A 24,894-nucleotide genomic window follows, 5' to 3' on the forward strand; every position below is an offset into this window, starting at 1 on the left:
TTGGATGGAAGCATGGAAAATGGAGTGAGATGGAGGAGAGACACCAGGGGCAGGGAGAGCAATGGCAGGGCTTAATGACCAATTGGACACAGGAGGTGAAGAAGGGAGAGGAATTTAATAAAACTGGGACTTTTCTGATAACCTATATAAAATAGCATATTTTGTCATTCACTATCCCTTTACTCTGCTTTATTTTTTTTCCCATAGAGCTTGACACTAACACACACACATGCACACGTGCGTGCACACACACCCCCCTGTGTGTTTTACCTAGTGCCCATTTCACCAGTACAATATAAGATTCATAAGGAAAGGGATTTCGCTGTGTTTACTGTTATATCCCCAGTGCCGACCACCAAAACCTACTTATGAAAGGATGAATTAAATGGCTAACTTAAGAGAATAAGTGACTTGCAATATCATCAACTAGGATAGGAAATATAGAAGGAATGGCAGGTTTGTGAGACTTGTGACAGATTCAGTTTGAGGCATGATGATTTTGAGGTGGAACTTCGAGGTAGAATATATGGTCTGGAACTTGATAGAGAAGATGGGGCTACAGATTGATAGTTGGAGGTCATGGGTGCTCGGGTATCAGTAAAAGAACAAATTTCTAACTGAGGAGACGTGATGTACTGTGTGTGGATCTCAGAGTTTTGTGTGACTTCTGGCCGTCAGAACTATCATCTTAATTATCTGCCTCTGGTTCACAGAATTTGTAGGTATGCTTTACAGATGTTAAGGCCATTGGGAATGCTGTTCCTGTGGCCACACCTAACACATACCTGCCTGGCTATCCCTGTCTACTCTGTCATTGACTCCAGTTTACTTTGGAGGTGACAACTTATATATACATTTTCAATTCTTTGGACAGATTTAATATGGTTGGCTGAGCATGTCTGCTCTCTTCCCATAAGCCACTTGAAATAACTGCTCCATTCCCTAAACACAAAACACACACAAACACACACACATGCATGTGATAAACCTAGAAACTAACAATGAATACAACAGGAATAAGTAATTTGAAAGCTCATAAAAGATGTAATGGCAATGAAGATGTTCTACAGTTCAGTGTTTAAGACTATTTGGCAGGCAGTCATGACATTCCTTATTATTGAGTGTCAACTAGTAGAGGTCATATATTTTTGTTCTTTAAAACAGCAAGGGCATGATGGCCTGTAATAAGTATAACCCATGTCATCTCCCTTCTCATTTCCCAATGTCACTTTAATTAAAAATTACCTGGATGAGATAAGACAGCTCTCAATTTGACTGCCATTCTGCATGTATCTTGAGTTCTCACACTTTTCACAGCAATTTGATGTTTCACATGTTTCATGCGAAAAATAAACTATAGTATAATTTACTCCATTGGTTTTTAAGCAAATCTGAAGGATACAGTGTAGTAACAAGCATTAACAGTTGGATACAGAGTATATCAAATGTAATATTTGTTCTAGGCTAAGACTCATCTGTCAAGGTTCAAATTGGATGAATTATATTATTCAGTTATTAAATACTTTCATTACATTTCATTTAAAATGTAATTATTGTTTCTATGACTTTCAAAATATACTTTCCCAATGACCTTCATTCAGGATTGTGCTCCTTTCAGGAAATGTTGTGACTTTAGGATAGCCACCTCTGTACTTAGATAGAACAGTAGTAGTTCTGAATCAGACACCTCTGACTGTCTTAACTGACTCCTTCCTTCAAAAGACATGGCTGAACTCCTAGACTGTGCCCCCTCCAGCACCACTTTTGCTGCATTTGTCAGACTGGCTGAAGTCTGAGTTAAAGGTCCAGGCTTGGAGTCTCACATGCTGTTTCCCTCCCTAACTTCTGGGTTTGGATGAAATGCTACACCATGCAGAATGGAATCTAGCCTCCTGAGTGGCCACTGAAAGGCTTGATGACACCACACGTGTAATATGGTGAGTTAGCTTTCCATGGGGGTGAACCTTGACTTACAGGAAATAGGAGGCGGGGATGGGGGGTGGGAAGTCAGGCAGGTAGCATCTTCCTACCATGGAATAGTCTGAGATGGAATTCTTTCTTGCAGCCCTTCTGGAAGAGTCCAATGTGCCAAGCAATGACCAGCCTTTTCTTTATCTTTTTTTGAAGTTTTGTATGAAGTGGTAGCCAGCCTGGTTAACACATTATATCACTTTGCCTTGGTTATTTTTCCCCTCACACTCACTGTTTTCAATTTTCACCTCCTGTTATGCGCTGAATTGTGTCCCCTGCCCCAGTCTAAAATTCATAGGTTGAAGCCCTATGACCAATGTGACTGTATTTAGAGACAGGGCCTTTAGGGAGATAAGTAAGGTTAAATGAGATTATAAGGGTGGGTCCCTAATCCAATAAGGTTGGTGGCCTTTTATGATGAGGAAGAACAGAGCAGCCAAGATGGCAAAATAGAAAAACCCTGAGCTTACTTCCTCTCACAAGCACACAAAAATCACAACTATCTGCAGAACAATCATCGATGCAAAAGCCCACCAGAAAAGATCTTCTACAATTAAAGACATAAAGAAGGAACCACGGGACTTCCCTGGTGGTGCAGTGGTTAAGAATCCACCTGCCAGTGCAGGGGACACAGGTCCAAGCCCTGGTCCAGGAAGATCCCAGATGCCGTGGAGCAACTAAGCCCGTGCGCCACAACTACTGAGCCTGCGCTCTAGAGCCCATGAGCCACAACTACTGAAGCCCGCACACCTAGAGCCTGTGCTCCACAACAAGAGAAGCCACCGCAATGAGAAGCCCGCACACTGCAATGAAGAGTAGCCCCTGCTTGCTGTGACTAGAGGAAGCCCGTGCACAGCAACGAAGACCCAATGCAGCCAAAAATAAATAAATAAAACAAAGAAATTTAAAAAAAAAGAAGAAGGAACCACAACGACACAGGTAGGAGGGGTGGACTCACGATATAATTAAATCTCATTCCCTCTGTGTGGGCAACTCACAAACTGGAGAATAATAATATTGCAGAGGTTCTTCAATGGAAGTGAGAGTTCTGAGCCCCATGTCAAGCTCCCCGTGTCAGGTTCAGCACCAGGAAGAGAAGCCCCCAGAGCATTTGGCTTTGAAGGCCAGGGGGGCTTAATTGCAGGAGCCCCACAGGACTGGGGGAAATAGAGACTTCACTCTTAAAGGGGGCATGCAAAATCCCATATGCACTGGGACCCCGGGCTAGGTAATTTGATAGAAGCCTGGGCCAGACCTACCTGCTGGTCTTGGAGAGTTTTCTAGAGAGGCAGGGAGCAGCTATGGCTCACCCTGGGGGCATAGACACTGGTGGCAGACATACTGGGAGACACTCAAACACCTGAACACTGCTGTTGGTGGCTACCATCTTGGTTCATTAATGCCAAGACCTGGCCCCACCCAACAGCCTATAGGCACAAGTGCTGGGACACCTCAGGCCAAATAACTAACTGGGTGGGGACACAGCACTAACCATCAGCAGATAGGCTGCCTTAAGACTTCCTGAGCCCACAGCCATCTCTAGAAATACCCTTAGACATGACCCTGCCCACCAGTGGGCCAAGATCCAACTCCACCCACCAGTGGGCAGGCACTGGCCTTCCTACCAGCAAGCCTGCACTAGCCTCTAGACCAGCTTCACTCAGAGGGCAGACACCAGCAGCAGAAAACTATGATCCCACAGCCTGCAGACTGAGCCTACCAGCAGCAAGCCAGAGCCTACCCTGGAACCAGCTGAACCCCGGCCCTGCCCATTAGCAGGTCAGTGCAATCTCTGGAACATCCTGGACCCCATACACAACTGTGTCAGGAAATTTCCCCCTCCCAACAATCTGAAACAAGCTCTGGGATCCCTAGGCCTGCAGCCAGATTCCAGGAACCAGATCTGCCTGCAAGTAGTTTGGCACTAACTGCAGGATCTGGCTTCACCTGCAAGTGGGTGGGCAACCACCCCAGTCTTTTGGACCCTGACTCTGCCCACCACTGAGCCAACACTAGCCCTGGGGCCACCTAGGGTTCTGCAACCAGCTGCCTTGTAACCAGGCACCACTAAACAGCAGCCAACAGCATCCACAGAAGGCAGGGCCTGGCAACCAACTGGACTAGGGGCCAACCAAACCTACCAGACCGCCCACATAGTCAGCCTAACACAACAGAAGGACCCATGCAGCCCTCTTAGGGGGAACCACCAAGCATATAGCTTGGGTAATGAGATGGGAGTGCACTGCTGGGATGCATAGGACATCTCCTATAAAAGGCCACTTCTCCAAGGTTGAGAAACGTGACTAATCTACCACATATATAAAATACAAATAGCAACTCAGAAAAAATGAGGTGACAGAGGACTATGTTTCAGACAAAGGAATAAGATAAAACCTCAGAAGAAGAACCAAGTGAAGTGGAGATAGGCAATCTACCTGAGAAAGAGTTCAGAGTAATGGGCCCACAGAGCCTACATAGGGAGCACTCCGAGAGCATATAGCTCTGGTGACCAGAGGGGAGTGCACTGCTGAAATGCATAGGACATCTCCTACAAATGGCCACTCATCAAGATTGGGAAAAGTAACCAACCTATAGAAATAAAAACAGAGAATTAGGCAAAATGAGGCAACAGAGAAATATGTTCCAAACAAAGGAATAAGATAAAACCCCAGAAGAAGAACTAAGAGAAATGGAGCTAGGTAATCAACACAATAAAAAGTTCAAAAGTACTGATCATAAAGATGTTCGAGGGACTTCCCTGGTGGTCCAGTGGTTAAAACTCCACACTTCCACTGCAAAGTGCGCATGTTCAATCCCTAGTCAGGGAACTAAGATCCCACATGCTGCATGGCATAGGCAAAAAAAAAAAAAAAAAAAAAAAAAAAACAGAAAGATGCTCGAAGAACTTGGGAGAAGAATAAACAAATACAGTGAGAAGTTTAACAAAAAGGAAAAATAAAGAAAGATGAAATGGAGCTTAAGAATACAATAAGTGAAATAAAAACTACACTAGAAAGAATGAACAGTAGATTAGATGATACAGAGGAATGGATCAACAAACTAAAAGAGAGAGTAGTTGAAATCACTCGAACTGAACAGAAAAAAAGAAAAATGAATAAAAAGAGATGACGACAGCTTAAGAGACCTCTGGTACAATATCAGGCATACTAACATTCATATTATAGGGGTCCCAGAAGGAGAAGAGAGAGAAAGGGGCAGATAACATATTTGAAGACATAACAGCTGAAAACTTCCCTAACCTGGGAAAGGAAACAGACGTTCGGGTCCAGAAATCACAGAGTCCCAAACAGGATCAACTGAAAGAGGACCATACTAAGATACATTGTAATTAAAACGGCAGAAATTAAAGAGAGAATATTAAAAATAGCAAGAGAAAAAACAACAAATTACATACAAGGGAACTCCCCTAAGACTATCAACTGACTTTTCAGCAGAAACTCTGCAGGCCAGAAGGGAGTGATATGATATATTTAAAGTGATGAAACAAAAAACCTATGACCAAGAATACTCTACCCCTCAAGGCTATCATTCAGATTTGAAAGGGAGATCAAAAGTTTTACAAACAAGCAAAAGCTAAAAGAGTTCATCACCTTGAAACAGCCTTACAAGAAATGTTAAAGGGACTTCTCTAAGCAGGAAAGAAAAGGCCACAACTAGAAACATGAAAATTATGAAAGGAAAAATCTCATTGGTAATGACAAATGTACAGTAGTGGTAGTAAATCAATTACTTATAAAGCTAGTAGGAACGTTAAAAGACAAAAGTAGTAAAATCATCTATATCCACAATAAGTAGTTAAGGAATACACAAAACAAAAGGATGTAAAACATGATGTCAAAAACAGTAAACATGAGGACTGGGAGTAAAAATCCCAGGTTTTAAAAATGTGTTTGAACTTGAGAGATTGGCAACTTAAAACAATCAGGTAAATATATAGATTGCTATATATAAACCTCATGGTAACCACAAATCAAAAATCTATAATAATACACACACCAAAAAAAGGGGAAGAAATCCAAACATAACTCTAAAGATAGTCATCAAATCACAAGGAAAGAGAGCAAAAGAAGAAGAAAGGAACAAAAAAGAACTACAAAAATAACCCCCGTACAATTAACAAAATTGCAATAAGTACATACCTATCAATAATCACTTTACATGTAAATGGACTAAATGCTCCAATCAAAAGACAGAGTGGGGCTTCCCTGGTGGCGCAGTGGTTGAGAATCTGCCTGCCAATGCAGGGGACACAGGTTCGAGCCCTGGTCTGGGAAGATCCCACATGCCGTGGAGCAACTAGGTCCATGAGCCACAATTACTGAGCCTGCGTGTCTGGAGCCTGTGCTCTGCAACAAGAGAGGCCGCGAAAGTGAGAGGCCTGCGCACCGCGATGAAGAGTGGCCCCCACTTGCCGTAACTAGAGAAAGCCCTCGCACAGAAACAAAGACCCAACACAGCCATAAATAAATAAATAAAGAAATTAATTAAATTTAAAAATAAAAGAGTGGCTGAATAGATACAAAACAAGACGCAAATATATGCTCTCTACAAGAGATCTAAAGACACACACGAACTGAAAGTGAGGGAATGAAAAAAGCTATTTCATGCAAATGGAAACAAAAAGGAAGCCAGGGTGTAGCAATACTTATTTCAGACAAGATAGATCATAACAAGAGACAAAGAAGGGCATTACAGAATGATAAGGGGATCAATCTAAGAAGAAAATATGATAATTTTAAATATATATGCACCCAACATAAGAGTACCTAAATACATAAACCAAATATTAACAGACATAAAAAGAGAAATTGACAATAACACAGTAATAATGGGGGAATTTAAAACCCTGCTTACATCAATGGACAGATCATCTAGATAAAAAATCAATAAGGAAACACTGACCTAAAACAGCACATTAGACAAAGTGAACTTAACAAGTATACATAGAACATTCCATCCAAAAGCAGCAGAATACACATTCTTTTCAAGTGTCCATGTAATGTTCTCCAGGATAGGTCATATTGTAGGCCACAAAACAAGTCTCAGTAAGTTTAAAAAGATTGACATCCTATCAAGCAACTTTTCTGACCACAACACTGTGAGACTAGAAATCAACTTCAAGAAAAAAGACTGCAAAAGACATAAACATGTGGAGGCTAAATAATACGCTACTAAACAACCAACTTGTCACTGAAGAAACTGAAGATGACACAAACTGATGGAAAGATATATCATGCTCATGGATTGGGAGAATTAATATTGTTAAAAATGACCATACTACCCAAGGCAATCTACAGATTCAATGCAATCCCTATCAAAATACTAATGGCATTTTTCACAGAACTAGAACAAATAATTTAAAAAAATTTCTGGAAACACAAAAGACTCCAAATAGCCAAAACAATATTGAGAAAGAAGAACAAAGCTGGAGAGATCACAATCTCTGGTTTTAAACTATACTACAAAGCTCCAGTAATCCAAACAGCATGGTACTGGCACAAAAACAGACATATAAATTAGTAGAAAAGAAAAGACAGCCCAGAAATGAACCCACAGTTATATGGGCAATTAATCTACAACAAAGGAGGAAAGAATATACAATGGGGAAAAGACAGTTTCTTCAATAAATGGTGTTGGGAAAATTGGTCAGTTACATGCAAAAGAAGCAAACTGGACAACTCACACCATGCACAAAAATAAACTCAAATGCATTAAAGATATAAATGTAAGACCTGTAACCATAAAACTTCTAAAAGTGGGCTTCCCTGGTGGCGCAGTGGTTGAGAGTCTGCCTGCCAATGCAGGGGACACGGGTTCGGGCCCTGGTCTGGGAAGATCCCACATGCCGCTGAGCGGCTGGGCCCGTGGGCCACAGCTACTGAGCCTGCGCGTCTGGAGCCTGTGCTCCGCAACAGGAGAGGCCGCAATAATGAGAGGCCCGCGCACCGCGATGAAGAGTGGCCCCCACTTGCCGCAACTAGAGAAAGCCCTCGCACAGAAACGAAGACCCAACACAGCCATAAATAAATAAATAAATAAATAAAGTGTATAACTTTAAAAAAAAAAAAACTTCTAAAAGAAAAAGTAAGAAGTATACTCTTTGACATTGGTCTTAGTAATATTGTTTTTGAATATGTCTCCACAGGCAAGGGAAACAAAAGCAAAAATAAACAAATGGGACTACATCAAATTAAAAACTTTTCACATAAGGAAACTATCAACTAAATGAAAAGGCCGCCTACTAAATGGGAGAAGAAACTTGCAAATGACATACAGTAAGTCCCCTACATACAAGCCTTCAAGTTTTGAACTTTCAAAGGTGTGAATGTGCGTTCCATCAACATCAGGCATGAGTGAAACTGCAGCTTGCCCTCAGTCTTCTACTGCTGACGATCCTTCAGCTCTACCCTCTCCCACCTCCTCCCCCTCTTCCAGTCAGTAACTCTTCTTGCCTGTTCCCTCGATGCCAGCTGTTGTACTGTACTACTGTACTTTTCAAGGAAACATACTGTAAGATTAAAAATGTTTTCTTTATTTTTTTTGTTTGTTTTTTATGTATTATTTGTGTGAAAGGTACTATAAACCTATTATAGTACAGTACTATATAGCCGATTGTGTTAGTTGGGTACCTAGGCTAATTTTGCTGGACTTACGAACAAATTGGGCTTATGAATGCACTCTCAGAAAGGAACTTGTTTGTAAGCAGGGGACTTACTGTAGCTGATAAGGGGTTGATATCCAAAATATACAAAGAATTCATACAACTCAACATCAAAAAAACAACCCAATTAAAAAATGGACAGAGGATCTGAATAGACATTTTTCCAAAGAAAATATGCAGATGGCCAACAGACACATGAAAAGATGCTCAACATCACTAATCATCAGGGAAATGCAAACCAAAATCACAATGAAATATCCCCTTTATATCTGTCAGAATGACTATTATCAGAAAGACAACAAGTAACAAGTATTGGCAAGGATTGGAAAAAAGAACCCTTGTGCACTGTTGGTAGGAATGTAAATTGGTGTAGCCACTATGGAAAACATTATGGAAATTGCTCAAAAAATTAAAAATAGAACTACCATATGATCCAGTAATTCCACTTCTGGATATTTATCCAAAGCAAATAAAAACAGTAATTAGAAAAGATATATGCAACCCTATGTTCATAGCAGCATCATTTACAATAGCTAAGATATGGAAGCAACCTAAGTGCCCATCAACAGATGAATGGATACACACACACACACACACACACACACACACACACACACACACAGTGGAATATTACTCAGCCATAAAAAGAATGAAACCTTGCCATTTGTGATAACATGGATGGTCTAGAGGGTATTATGCTAAGTGAAATAAGTCAGAGAAAGACAAATTATGATATCACTTACATGTGGAATCTAAAAAACAAAACAAATGAACAAACATAACAGAGTCATAGATACAGAGAACAAACATGTCGTTGCCAAGGGGAGGAGTTGAGGGGGAGATAAGACATAGGTGAGGGGGACTGAGGTACACATTTCTAGTTACAAAATAAATGAGTCATGGGTATGAAATGTACAGTGTGGGGAAAATAGTAAACAATTATGTAATATCTTTGTATGGTGACAGATGGTAACTAGACTTATCGTGGTGATCAATTTGAAATGTATAGAAATATTGATTCACTATGTTATATATCAGGAATTAACATAGTGTTGTAGGTCAATTATACTTCAAAAGCAAACAAACAGACTCATGGAAAAAGAGATCAGATTTGTGGTTACTAGAGGCACGGGTGTGGGTGGGGTATTGGGTGAAGGCAGTCAAAAGTTACAAAACTTCCAGTCATAAGATAAATAAGTACTAGAGATGTAATGTACAACGTGATAAAGATAATTAACACTGCTGTACTATACATATCAAAGGTGTTAAGAGAGTAATCCTAAGAGTTCTCATCATAAGGAAAAAATGTTTTTTCCCTATTTCTTTAATTTTGTGTTTATATGAGATGATGGATACTCATTAAACTTACCATGATAATCATTTCATGATGTATGTAAGTCAAATCACTATGCTGGACACCTAAACTTATACAGTACTCTATGTCATTTATATCTCAATACAACTGGAAAAAAATTAAATTCTAAAAAACTTGTTTGTATTAGTCAATATTGTGTAGGTTAGCATTCTCGAAGTGTGGTCTGGGGACATTTTCCGTGGGTCTATGAGGTCAGTTTCAAAATCAATGATTAAATGCTAAAATGTTATTTGCCTTTTTCATTCTCAATCTCTTATGAGTGTATTGTGGAGTTTTCCAGAATGTGATACTGCAGCTCTTTGAATGCAGAAGCAGACCCCAAAATCCAGCTTTATTCTGCTTAGCGAGACATTAAAGAGATTTGTAAAAACTGAAACAGTGCTACTCTTCTCACAGCTATTTTTTTGTTCTAGAAAATATATTTTTCATTAAGATATTACTATGCTAATGTATAATGGATTCATTTACATATTTTTAAAATTTCTCAGTTTTAATATCTAAAACAGTAAATATCAATATATAGAACCCACATAAACAAAAGCCCACTGAGGTCCTGTTTTAAAATGTTGGCTTTATTATTACTTAGGTATGGTTAGGTCAATAGACCAGGAGATGACTGTCACTAAAGGGAAGTCTGTTCCCAAGAGTAGGAGGCCTGCCATGTCACACAGGGCCGCACAGGGCCACCCGGGAAGCACTAGTCAGTCAGAAGGTTGAAGGAGTGAGGGGAAAGCATGGGTGAGAGCCTTATTGTGGTTTTCGCAGAAAGGAACAGGCAAGGCAGGGTAAGCAGGTTTAGGGTTGGCTAGTTTGAATAATTTCAGCAGGCTCTTAGGTGTAGGGGCTGTCCTAGGGTTTCCTGGATCTGGCCCTGAGGTGACCAGGACAGGTGAGCACAGGCATACCTCGGAGATACTGCTGGTTTGGTTCCAGACTATTGCAATAAAGCAAATGGGGCAATAAGGCAAGTCACACGAATTTTTTGGTTTCCAGTACATATAAACATTATGTTTACACTATGCTGTAGTCTATTAAGTGTGCAATAGCATTATGTCTAAGAAAACAATGTACATATCTTAATTAAAAACTAATGCTGCTGGAAAAATGGCACCAATAGACTTGCTCAATGCAGGTTTTTCACAAGTCTTCAATCTGTAAAAAATGCAGTATCTGTGAAGTGCAGTAAAACAACATATCGCTGTATTGGCCCAAAGTATAAGAGCCCTGTGAGAGCTGGGTAAAGGGGGTGGTAATGGGGGCGGAGGGGTATGGTTTTGGATTGGTTAGCTTGCACATGAAAGGTATATTCACAAGGGGGGAGTTGGTCATCTCTAGGAATTAGCTAGTCCTCAAAGGAGCAGTCTCTCCTGCACTAGCAAGGTCCCAGCTGCCAGAGCATTGAGAAGACAGAAAGTAAAGAAACACAGTCAATACAGGTCCTTAATAGTTTTTAAGAGTGTAAAGAGTGTAGAGATGTTCAGAGACCAAAGAGTTTGAGGACTTCTTGGCTAGGTTATGCACAGTAAAAAAGAAGCCCCAAATCTCAACGTCTTACAGCAAAGAGGGTTGTTCGTTGCTCAAGTGAAGTCTTCACACTTCTGATAGGTGGCATACAGTCATCCCTGGGGATCCTTGGGGGATCTGTTCCAGGACCCCCAAAGGATATCAAGCTCTACGGGTGCTCAAGTCCCTTGTATTAAATGGTGTGGTACAGTCGGCCTTCTGTATCCGAGGACATGGAACCCACAGATGCAGAGGGCCTCCTATACAAAGAATAACAGAACATTTAAAAAAAAGTCATAATTTCAGAACAAAAAATCATTTAAATTGAATTACTTTAGTTTAATGAGAAACTCCCTATATTATCCTTATTTGCTCAACTTTTTATCATGAATTAGTGAGATTTCATCACTACTTAGGAAGAGTTCAGGGACTGGTGCTTGGAAATTTCTGACATCTAGGACAATTATGGATGGAAATGACATGAAGGAGAGGAAAGACCTTACCTTGTTTATATGCTGAAAGGACCCAGCAGAGAGGGGGAAGGCTGAACATACTGGAAAAAGAGACACCTGAGAGAACTCCTGGAGGGGGTGCAAGAGCAAAGGAGGGAGCGGTCTGAAAGAGGAGAGAGAGAGGAACCTCTCCTTCGAAAACTGGTTGGATAGGAGGAGAGGCTTCCCTTGAAGATAAGTTAGTTGAGGGAAGGAGGGAAGCTGCAGGAGTCCACCCCTAACGGCACTGATTTTGTCTATGAATCACAGGTGAGTTTACTGCTGGAGGTGAGCGGGGCAGGGAAGGTGGAGGGTTTAGGCCCATTGCAGGGCCTGGTGAAGGGAGCCGACGAAGCACAAACAACAGGAGATGAAGCAGAACCGAAGGCCCAGCTGAGTTTAGACCTTAAACCGTAACAGCATGAAACACACGGCAGCCTACCTTTCCTAACTCAGCTTCCTAACCCTGGCATTGAGTAGAGGTGGGGTTGGGGTGGGTGTAGGGAACTGATGTTTACTGAAAGGCTGTGTAGGGTGATGGTTAAGGGCACGGCCTTTGAAGTCAGCTGGCCTGAGTCAAAATCCTGTCACTTTCCTATTCAGTAAAATGGGGCCAATAATAGTCTTGTGGTGTTGTTTTACGTGGGTAACAGTGGTTTTGTGGAGTTGTTTCGAGGGCTAAATGACTATATATATGCTGTGGATTTTCTTTCCACATCCCTGCTTCTGGGGGTTAAGGGACCCACCTAGGTTTCCTGATTAGGTGAGTGTAGGACTCTTGAAAAGGGACTGTTGGGCTGCACCCCGCAGGCTTGTAAGCCCAGTGTTTGCCCAGCTTGAAGACCGTAGAAGGACCCCAGAATCAGTGACGGAGACATCAATGGTGTTCATGGATAGGAGGATCTTACCTGTGGGAAGCGAGGTCCGGGCGCGACTCCCCACCCTGTGGGGCAGACAGCGGCCGTCTTCACTACCACGGGGAGAGGGAGGTTACCAGTTACAGGGGGAATTGACGTCAGCGTGGCTCATCGGTTACCAGGGAAACCAGCATGGGAGCCTGCCCCTCACCGCCCCTTTGATGAGCCAGCAAGGTGCGGACGTTCTGATCTAATGAGCGTTCCCAGCTGGGCCGGGGCGAGCATGCAGCCATGTACTGAGGAGGGAAGGTCAGTCAGGTGAGTAGGGGTCGGTGAGGCAGGGACTGGTCAGGCAGGGGACGCACAGCGAGCAAGGGAGCCGCCATCGTGGGGGGCTGACCATACAGGGACAACCCAGCTCCTCCGCCCTCCCTGCCCGTTTCCTTTGAGGCCCCTCCTCCGTGGTCCCCATGATCCTTTCTGCTTGTGGTGGGGAACGGAAGGCAGGTATACCTGGTTCTCCCCTGTTTTGTTTCCAAAGTATACTTTGGCATAATCTCTAGGCCCTACTTTCTTCAGGCCTTTAGTTTTATATCTCAGTTACCTGTTTTAGAAGTAAACTACACCCTGCCTCTCATTTGTGTTTTACTCTAATAATCCTAGCCTACCTAATTCATCCACTTGCCCTCCAGAGAAGGACCTCTGGATCGCAGGGGGAGGTCACATATGTGGAAGAGGCAAAAGATAAAGGCATAAAAATATGTTTTAGGACATCTCTTCTTACCTACTAACTCCCTTAATTCTCCTGTGGGTAGATGTCTTCATCCCCCGAAAATACCCACCGCCGATGCTCAGAGGGGTCAGTAATGTGGGCAGAGTTACTTACGCAGCTGTTTACTGTCAGAGCAATAAAACAATTCTACGCCTGTGCTCTTCCACTTGGCGCTCTGCCCTGCCTCAAACCAAGGGCTGCACTGGTCCCGTGGCGGCCTGAGGGCTGGAGGCCTCGGAGGACTGGGGTGAGGGAGGCGTAGGTGCTGGTGGGAGACTAAAGAGCCTAGGCGAGAAGAGAAAGAGGGGCTCTATGCGCAGAGAAGCGGGGGCTGATGAACAGGGAGAGAAGGAAGACGCGGAGGAGCTGGAATCGCAGTGAAAGGGATGAGCAGGTGGGGAGGGGAAAGGAGGGATGACTTGTGGAACAATGGGAGGTGAAGCTGACGGTTTTACGGGGTTCACTTCCAGGTGATGACGAGTAGCCACAGGACTACTGAAGAGAAGCTGAACACCACTGGTGTGGAGGACACGAAGAAGCGTGAGTTCCAGCTGCTTGAGTGAAAGTTGAAAAACAGATCTGATGTCAGAGTCCTTTCCAGATGCTTGAGGAGTGAGCTTGTGGTTGAAAACAGAGCAGGCAGGGGCCCGGGTAGCAGAGGCCCGGAGCTGGTGCAAGGCACGAGCCTCCCGGGAAGAGGGGCTGCAGAGGTAGAAAGAACCCTGGTTTTTAACTGTAGCACGTGGCAGTTCTCATCCATGACTCTGCATGGTCCTCCCAGCAATCCCATGAGATGCATACGGGGCAGGAAATAGACCTTCTCCGCGAAAACCAGCTGCGAAGCATCGGCACTGGGACGCAGACCACGTCTCCTGACTTGATCCACGCTGTCTGTAGTTTCCCATGAGAGTCCTGATCCTCTGCGTACTATTCACAGTAGGAGATCAACCTCTTAGAGAGAAAACTTATAGTCTCTACATAGAAATGAAAGAACTTTTCTCTAAGTTTTCTTCACCCCAGACTCTATGTTAAAAATCTTCAGGCTGTAAATTGTGAGAAAGAGCTGTTGGACTGTCAGGAATTGGTGCAGGTGAGGTTCTTATGGTGCCATCTAGTGTCCGTGATTGGACTTACAAAACTTTGGCTATAAGTATTCTGAAAAATAATTTATTTAAGGAAATAGCAAGTAACTGATTAATTTTGCAAAAGAATAGACATTAAAACACCTAATATTTTCCTCTCCCTGCCGGGAAGATTTATTAACCTGCCCTCTTGATCACCCCGAGAGCTAGACCAATGCAGTGAATTACTTCATTGCATAACACAGAAATTATGACCTAGTGAAGTCCAAGGTTACCTTATTTTCTTTTCACTATACCAGTTCATCCAAGACCTTAAAGATCATGAAGCTTGGTGCTAGAAGTGTCTGAGGCATTCAGGTCTTCATTCAGTAGAATGATGTATACAGCAGTGCTTCACAAACTATAAAATGTTAAGCAGAAGTATTATATAGAGCTATTATTTCACACATACGATTCCATACCCTTGACACACCTCCCTTCTAAGCCTCATAACATATTTATAAGATAAGAGTTGCTATCTAGACTTTACATCTGAAGAAGCTGAGGCTCAGAGATGTTATATGACTTGCCCAAGGTCATAGAGCTAGTTTTCTCTTTGCTGTACTACATTGCCACTATGACACTGATATAAGGAATTAATATGAATTTATTCAGCAGAAATTTATTAATGCTCACTAGTACCATCCGTTGGGTTAGGAACAAGGTATATAAAGATTTATGACTGTTGGGAACTGAATGTTTGTGTCCAACTAAAATTCGTATGTTGAAGCCCTAGCCCCTAATGTGACATATTTGGAGGTAGGGGCTTTGTGGAAGTAAAGTTAAATGAGGTTATAAGGGTAGGGTCCTGATCCAATAGGATTACGTCCTTAAGGATAGGAAGAGAGACCAGATCCAGATCTTGCTTTCTCTCGGCAGGCACATGCAGCAAGAAGGCAGCTGTCTGCAAGCCAGGAACAGAACTCTCAACAGAACCTGACCATGCTGGCACCCTATCTCACTTTCAGCTCCAGAACTGGGAGAAAATTAATTTCTGTTGTTTAAACCACCCAGTGTATGGTATTTTGTTACGGCAGCCCAGCCCAAGCCAACTAAAACAATGAATATCTACTCCCCCTAAGCTGCTTCCAGCTTTGTTAGGGAAGTCAGTTGTTAGATAAATCACAACCCAACTTGCTGAGATAGATGTATGGACACCTCATATTTCTAAATGATTGCCTTAGAAAGAATCCTGATGAGACTGGTGGTGACAGGCTACCACAGATGTCAGACAGCTCTAAACTCAAATACATTTAAGAGATGACCTCTTACTTAGAGGTACCTTGTCATTAATAAACATGGACTTTCTCTCAGAACCCCGTGTGCCCTCTTTGCGTAGGAGATGGGATGGAGTTGTGGAGCCAGTGACTAAATGTGGCTTTGGGTTCTGGTTCAGGAACAGAACCTGTGGTCCTCAGCTGCTACATCTATCAGATGAGATGGTTTTGACTAGCTGCCATCTGAGGCAGTCATCTGAATCTTTTTGCTCACTTTGTCCCTAGAAGAGTTTTGAAAAACTGTGAAACTGTTTCCACTTTTGAAAGTTGACATCTAAAATTTTCCATTAGAAATGTAGTTTTAAAGAATGTCATTTCCATTATACTATAAATGTTGACATTTTAAAATAAAATCATCACATGACTCTTATGTTTCCAGTACCATCAAAATAACATATTTATTAGAAATTCACTATCATTCATAAAAAAGACTGCCTTTCACATCATTCCTTTTTCTCAATGAAATATTATTTTCACTCCATTCTCCATTCCCAGAATTTTATGTAATGCAGTGTATTTTTATGTTTGAAAGTCTTTTAAAATTAAAATTAAAAATTAAAATTACCTGAAAGTTTTATTATCATAATTATCAGTAGTTAAAATTTGAAACAATATATGATAAATTTTGATAATAATTACACATAATTAGTAAAATTTTATTGGATACATCTCTCAAAATCTATTGATGAATGTTATTTATTGTTAGAAAGAGATACAATTTAATCTAGATTCAATTCCTATTTTGGGGTTTTACAGATATAAGCACTCAGAGACACTGTTCTCATAAATAGATGAAAAGAGTTTTATTATAGTAAAGTCATTCAATTATTTCAACTTCTGAATTGCATGCCAAAAGTATCTCACAGTAATCTCTCATTAAATGTTATTTTAAATCATCAACTTTAGGTTCTCCATCAAATTTGTTGAAAGCAAAGAATTAGAAACCCCCTGAATTACAAAAGGATTGATTATCCAGTCTTTACAGTCAATCTGGGACTACTATAGGACAATCATCTCACTTATAAACACTAATTCTAAGGAAGAGTGCTAAGTAAGGCAGAGAGCCTTGCATGTCACCTGGATGACCTAAGATGCTACCAATGTTTCTTACCTATACTCTGCTTGGTTCTCTCAACACTCTCCCTCAGGAGCAATGCTTTCTTTGAGTAAAATTATCATCACTCTTATAACCACACTCTACATTATATCTGAATGAACATATTGGCCAAACTGCTCCACTGAATACCAAAATACCCACTCTTAAAGAGAAGAAAAGGAAAGACACAAAGCCTGAATGCAAATTTTTGATGCCTTATTTTGGAGACTTCTCTGAAAGCAGAAGTGCCATCCATTAGAAATACAATGTGAGCCATATATGTAATTTAAAATTTGTTTGAAAAGCAAAAAGAAGCAGGTGAAATTAATGTTATATGTAATGCAATATTTCCAAAATATAATCATTTCAACATTCAGTCAATATAAAAAGTTAAAAATGAGGTAGTTTTACATTTTTTTTTTTTTTGGTACTATTCCTTGTAGTATTTTATACAAGCAGCAAATCTTAATTCATACCAGCTACACTTCAGGTGCTCAATATCCACATGTGACTAGTGACTATTGTATTGGGCAACACAGCCCTTGAGAGACACACTGTAGTAAGATTTGGGATGGATAAGAGAGCAGTCTTTTGTTTTTGTAAAGTAAGAACATGGTGAACATAAGCGAAGTGGTCAGAAAGGAAAATAGTCCTATCCATGCCCTCGTACAGCTGTGAAAGGTATCTTTCACCCCAGGGCCTATGCTGCACAGCTGTATGAAGTGGCCCTGGTGTACCTCAAGAGATAGAGGTACCCCACTTTGAAGATCATTATTTTAAGGTGAATTCTAGCTGCCAGGGTCTTTGGAAAATGATGCAATGATAATGAAATTATGCCGCCTTATCTTCTGGAGAAGACCTAGTCAACTATCCTCTAAAATTCTGGAGCAAGTAAAAAGAAAAAATTCATGAGACAATGATTAGCAAAAGATCTAGAAAGCCCTTGTTACTTTGTCAGCAATATCCTGGTATGACTTTTTTAAGTCATACCAAGTATGGTTGACAACCTACCTTATTGCAAGTGGAGAGTTTTTGGTAATAGTAGGGTGATGTTTTCTCCTCTGACTTTGATGGAGACAAGATGAGGTTATATGAAAATCATCAACCTAACATCAGATTACTCTAGGAGGTGAAGATTTCCTATGTTAGGGCACAGAAATGACTAAGAATCTCTTCCTTACCTCTATTTTCTTAGGAAACTTCTACAATTTGTCCCTCTAGCTCTTTCTAAATTCCAGTGTACAGTATGAATGTTGGGCTTCCTTTCCAAAGGAACCCAGATGCTTGTCCTAAAAGGTAAGTATAAAGAAGTACTCTATGATACTGTCTTAGTTGGCTTGGGCTGCCATGACAAAATACCATAGACTGGGTGGCTTAAACAACAGAAATTTATTTTCTCACAGTTCCGGAGATTGGGAAGTACAAGATCAAGGTGCTACCTGATTTGGTTTCTGCTGAGAGCTTTCTTCCTGGCTCTCAGATGGCTGCCTTCTGTGTCCTCCATGGTAGAGAGAGAAGTCTGGTGTCTCTTCCTTTTCTTATAAGGACACCAACCCTGTCAGATTAGGGCCCCACCTTTATGACCTCATTTAACCTTCATCACCTCCTCACAGGTCCTATCTCTAAATGTCTTAGTGAATTCAAGCTGCTGTAACAAACTACCATACACTGGATGGCTTAAACAACAGAAATTTATTTCTTACAGTTCTGGAGACTGGAAGTTCAAGAGCAGGGTGCCAGTACGGTTGAGTTCTGGTAAGGAAAGTTTTCTGATTTGTAGACTGCTGACTTCTCCTTATATCTGCACCTGGCAGAGAGCAGAGAGGAAGAGCAAACTTTCTTGTGACTCTTTTTTAAAAAATTAATAAATGTAATTTATTTTTGGTATTTATAATTTTTTACTGAAATATAATCAACTTACAATGTTTCAGGTGTACAGCAGTGATTCAGTTATATATATATATGTGTATATATATATATATTCTTTTTCAGATTATTTTCCATTATAGGTTACTACAAGATATTGAATATAGTTCCCTGTGCTATACAGTAGTCCTTGTTGTTTATGTATTCTATATATAGTAGTGTGTATCTTTTAATCCCAAATTCCTAATTTATCCATCCCCTCTCCTTTCCCCTTTGGTAAGTGTAAGTCTGTTCTCTGTGTCTGTGAATCCATTTCTGTTTTGTAAATAAGTTCAGTTGTATCATTTTTTAGATTCCATATATAAATGATATCATAGGATATTTGTCTTTCTCTCTCTGACTTACTTCACCTAGTATGATAATCTCTAGGTCCGTGTTGCTACAAACCATATTATTTCATTCTTTTTTATGGCTGAGTAGTATTCCATTGTATAAATATACTACCTCTTCTTCATCCATTCATCTGTCATTGGACATTTAGGTTGCTTCCATGTCTTGGCTATTGTAAATAGTGCTGCTATGAACATTGGGGTGAATGCATTTTTTTGATTTAGAGTTTTCATCTCTTCCAGATATATGCCCAGGAGTGGGATTGCTGGATCACATGGTAACTCTATTTTTAGTTTTTAAGGAACTTCCATACTGTTCTCCACAGTGGCTGCAGTAGTTTATTCCTACCAACAGTGCACAAGGGTTCCCTTTTGTCCACACCCTCTCCAGCATTTATTATTTGTAGACTTTTTGATGATGGCCATTCTGACTGGTGTGAGGTAATACCTCACTGCAGTTTTGATTTGCATTCCTCTAATTATTAGCGATGTTGAGCATCTTTTCATGTGCCTGCTGGCCATCTGTATGTCTTCTTTGGATAAATGTCTGTTTAGGTCTTCTGCCCATTTTTTAAAATAGATTTATTTATTTTTATTTATTTAGTTTTGGCTGTGTTGGGTCTTCGTTGCCGTGTGTGGGCTTTCTCTAGTTGAGGCGAGTGGGGGCTACTCTTCATTGCAGTGCATGTGCTCCTCATTGTGGTGGCTTCTCTTGTTGCAGAGCACGGCTCTAGGTGTGCAGGCTTCAGTATTTGTGGCACTCGGGTTCAGTAGTTGTGGCTCACAGGCTCTAGAGTACAGGTTCAGTAGTTGTGGTACATGGTCTTAGTTGCTCCGCGGCATGTGGGATCTTCCTGGACCAGGGCTTGAACCCATGTCCCCTGCACTGGCAGGCAGATTCTTAACCACTGCATCACTAGGGAAGTCCCTTCTGCCCATTTTTTGATTGGGTTGTTTGTTTTTTGATATTGAGCTGTATGAGCTGTTTGTATATTTTGGAGCTCAATCGCTTGTTGGTTGCATCATTTCCAAATATTTTCTCCCAGTCTGTAGGTTGTCTTTTCATTTTGTTTATGATTTCCTTTGCTGTGAAAAAGCTTTTAAGTTTAATTAGGTCCCATTTGTTTATTTTTGGTTTTGTTTCCATTACTCTAGGAGACAGACCCAAAAATATATTGCTGCGATTTATGTCAAAGAGTGTTATGCTTATATTTTCCTCTAGCAGTTCCTGTACTCCAAAAACTATACGATGAAGATGACACAAACAGATGGAAAGATATACCGTGTTCTTGGATTGGAAGAGTCAATATTGTTGAAATGACCATACTACCCAAAGTAATCTAAAGGTTCAATGCAAACCCTATCAATTTACCAATGGCGTTCTTCACATAACTGGAACAAAAAAATTTTAACTGTGTGTGGAAACAGAAAAGAAACTAAAGAGCCAAAACAATCTTGAGAAAGAAGAACAGAGCTGGAGGAATCACGTGCCCTGACTTCAGACTATACTCTAAAGCTACAGTAATCAAAACAGTATGGTACAAAAAAACAGACACATAGATCAATGGAATAGGATAGAAAGCCCAGAAATAAACCCATGCACTTATGGTCAATTAATCTATGACAACGGAGGCAAGAATATACAATGGAGGAAAGACAGTCTCTTCAATAAATGGTGCTGGGAAAACTGGACAGCTACATGTAAAAGAATGAAATCAGAACATTCTCTAACACCATACACAAAAATAACTCAAAATGGATTAAAGACCTAAATGCAAGACCAGATACTCTTGTGACTCTTATAAGGTACTAATCTCATTCATGAGGACTCCACCCTCCTGACTCATTTGATCCTAATTACCTCCCAATGGCCCCACCTCCTAATACCACCCCATTTGAGTATAGGGTTTCAACACATGAATTTTGGGAGGACACAAATATTCAACTCATATCACCAAATATAGTTACATTGGGGGTTAGGGTCTCAACATATAAATTTGGAGGGGCCATGATTCAGTCCATAGCAGATATTAAGGCACTAAGGGTATGGAATTCCATTTTAGAAGCTCTTCAAATAATTTAAGATAATCAGCTGCCTGAATTATTTGTTTAGGATGAAATTCTGTTTAGCTGGAGGCAAAAGACTCATTTAATATTTTCCAGAATTCCAAGTCTTTTTATAACATCATCCTCTGTCGTCTCCTTATGTATGAAATGGTTTGAATTTCATGATAAAATTTCATGATGACACACTTCTCCCAAGAAAAACTCTTGTGGACAATTTTGGGGGTTTTTAGGTAAACTATTACTAGTGCAAGATATTTTTTAATGAACTATTTCTAATTTTTTCCCTGTAAAGTTATTTCTTCTAGTCTCAGAACTGCAAAGACATAGTAGCTCCCACCCCCAAAGTCCTATTTAAAAATAATGAGCATTCTACAATCAAGAGACATGCTGAAAAGGGGGGGGGGTGTCTTTCAAATAAATACACAGGTATTCCTAGAGTAGTTAATTTTTAAGTGAAACTAGTGATACTTCCTGCCAAGCATGAGTATAGTACATGAACCTGTGAAACTAGAATAAACTAAAAAGTACCTGTGACTACTTTCGAAACTGATGTACGGAATACACTTGTAGTCTATTTTTTATAGCTGTGACATTGGGAAATTCCATAGAGTAAAAATATAGGGTGTTTTAACTTTGCTGTAAAATACGAGTTTTTGGTATTGAAGAGGGAGATATGCATCCAACTTGTACTAAGTTCCTTATAGAGAATTTAAAAAATCAATCATTCCAACAAATAAAAACTGTAATGGCTCAGTAGTATTCTTCATGAACAGTTACTGTAAATAAGGGCTGAAGTATTCAAAGAAAAGGAGCTCAGAATCTTTCATGCATTAACTATTCTAGGCAAGACCATTGAAGAAGTAATATCAGTTTGAGATGGTTCAAAATATGTTACCAAGTCTAAGGACTTACACATTATTATATCACAATTTTACTTTTAGTTATCTAATTTAGGAATGTTTGATTCTAAGAAGAAGCTGGAAACTAACTGGAATTGTCTCTAGCAATGTTATTATATAGGCTTTTACTTAGGCTTATAGATTTTTCTGCTATTTTTTATTCATCTTGACATAACAATAGGCTAACTGTAATTATATCACAGTCCATGGGCTTATGTTTCACAACTCCCTCTTAGAAACTCTGATTTAGTTTGTGACTTATTTAGTTTACACACTTGTTCTCTAATAATTTAGTTCTGTAATGCTGGTTAAAAAATTTTTGGACATTCCCAATATGCACATATACATTAAAAATACACACACATACCTCTGTGTTTATGTACTATGTATACAATAAAACACATACACAATAGCAATTTTAAAGGATTAAAGATGAAATAATTAAATTTAAATCTTTCTATTGAAGTACAAAATAAGAACATGATTTGACATTCTTCCTTATTTTGGAAAGTCTTGGTTTATCATTTTGTGACATGGTGATTTGAGTTTGATTTCTTTCTAATATAATAGACTTTGGGGGGGAATAGTTTTAGATTTATAGAAAAATGGATATGATAGTACAGAGCTCCTATATACCCTGTACCCAATTTCTCCTATTACTAATATCTTACATTAGTATGGTATACTTATTACTTAATGAGCCAATTTTGATCCATTATTGTTAACTAAAGTCCATAGTTTATTCATACTTCTTTTGTTTAACCTAATGTCTTTTTCTGTTCCAGGACCCCATCCAGAATACCACATTACATTTAGCTGTCATGTCTCCTTAGGCTCCTCTTGAGTGATAGTTTCTCAGACTTTTCTTGTTTTTGGTGGCCTTGACAGTTTTGAAGAGAACTGGTGAAGTAATTTTTAGGATGCCCCTCTAATGGAGTTTGCAATTTGTCTGGTGTTCCTCTCATTAGACTGGGGTTATGGGTGTTTGGAAGATCACAGAGGTGCGGTGCCCTTTGCATCCGATCACATCAAGGTTACATACCATCAGTATGATTGATCACTGAGCTCAGGTCGCATTGTAACCTGGCCCATGGGTAAGTATTCATTTCTGCTAAGGTCCGTCAGCAAGCCAAAACTTGTTTCTCACAAGGAGAGTAGTTATCTTCACAGGATGGCAGGGCTTTGCTACAAAATCCTAAAGGTTTGCATTGTGATTCACTTATATGTACTTGCCAAAGACTCCAAATATCTCTATCTGCCACTTCAAGCATCACTGGGTCAACTGAATCATATGACCCAAGTGGAAAAGTAACTTGCACAGCAGCCTGGACCGTTGCAGAGACTTCTCTTCGCTCACTTGGTGTTATGCCTCTTTTTTTTTAACAGTAGGAGGGGCCAGATGTAACAACTTATCCTTCACTTAGAAGTGATATCTTGATATACTCAACTCCAAGGGACCCCTAGAAATTTCACTGAGGTAGAAGGCCTCTGAATTGGGGGGGGGGATTTACTTCCCATCCTCTGACATGCAAATATCTTACCAATATGTGTACAGTAATTGGTACTTCCTGTCTACCAGGACTAATCAGCATATCATCATCAACGTAATAGACCAGTGTGATGTTCTGTGGAAGGGGAAGGGGATTTAGTCTCTGCAGACTAAATCATGACATAGGGCTGGAGGGTTGATATAACCTGTGGTGGGACAGTGAAGGTGTGCTGCTGACCTTGCCAGTTGACTCCTTCCGGTGGTCTTTTTCAACACATATAAAGGAAAAAGCATTTGCCAGATCAATAGCTGCACACCAGGTACTGGGAAATGTGTTGATTTGCTCAAGCAATGAAACCACATCTGGTTTAGCAGTGCAACAGGGATCATTACATAACCGGATTTACAAAAATCCAGTCATGCTCCAAGATCCATCTGTCTTCTGCACATGCCAAATAGGTGAGTTGAAAAGGGATGTGATGCATATCACAACCTTTGCAACTTTCAAGTTCTTGATAGTGGTACTAATCTTTGCAATCCCTCCAAAAATGTGGTATTGTTTTGGTTTACATTTTTATAGGTAGCAACAGTTCTAGTGGCTTCTATTTGTCCTTTCCTACAGTAACAGCCTTCACTCTACAGGTCAGGGGACCATTGTGGGGATCCTGCCAGCTGCTGAGCATGTCCATTTTTTATGCATTCTGGAACTGGGGAAATAACCACAGGATGTGTTCAGAGACCCACTGGGCCTAACATAAGATGAACCTGAGCTAAAATTCCACTGATAATTTGACCTTCACAAGCCCCTACTCTGATAGGTAGATACAGTGATATTTTGGGTTTCCATGAATTAGGTCAAACCCACTGTCTACTAAGCCCCAAAAGTCTGGTTATTTCCTTTCCCCCAATGCACAGTCACTCTTGTTGATGGCTATAGGACCCTGTGGGGTAGGCTGGGGAAAAAATTAACACTATACATTTTTGGCACTGAAGTAGGGTCCTTCCTCAAGAAGACCTGGCCTCCCCTTCATTCAGAGTT

General features: G+C 40.5%; 1 long non-coding RNA gene across 3 annotated transcripts in view; it reads right to left on the reverse strand.

The window, feature by feature from the left end:
• Positions 1 to 24,894, reverse strand: part of LOC309653822 — a 46,066-nt gene that overhangs the window by 17,919 nt on the left and 3,253 nt on the right. The window contains exons 2-4 of one of the 3 annotated variants that reach the window (XR_014259534.1): positions 18,849 to 18,952; positions 15,009 to 15,133; positions 14,261 to 14,806 (exon numbers count right to left, since the gene is read on the reverse strand). This is a non-coding gene — a long non-coding RNA (uncharacterized lncRNA). Of the gene's footprint in view, positions 1 to 14,260; positions 15,134 to 18,848; positions 18,953 to 24,894 lie in introns of those variants that run through there. The other 2 variants (XR_014259533.1, XR_014259535.1) reach the window with 2 other exon arrangements.

This window comes from Balaenoptera physalus (assembly GCF_965194825.1).
Source record: "Balaenoptera physalus genome assembly, contig: HAP1_SCAFFOLD_1260, whole genome shotgun sequence".
Classification (NCBI taxonomy): domain Eukaryota; kingdom Metazoa; phylum Chordata; class Mammalia; order Artiodactyla; family Balaenopteridae; genus Balaenoptera; species Balaenoptera physalus.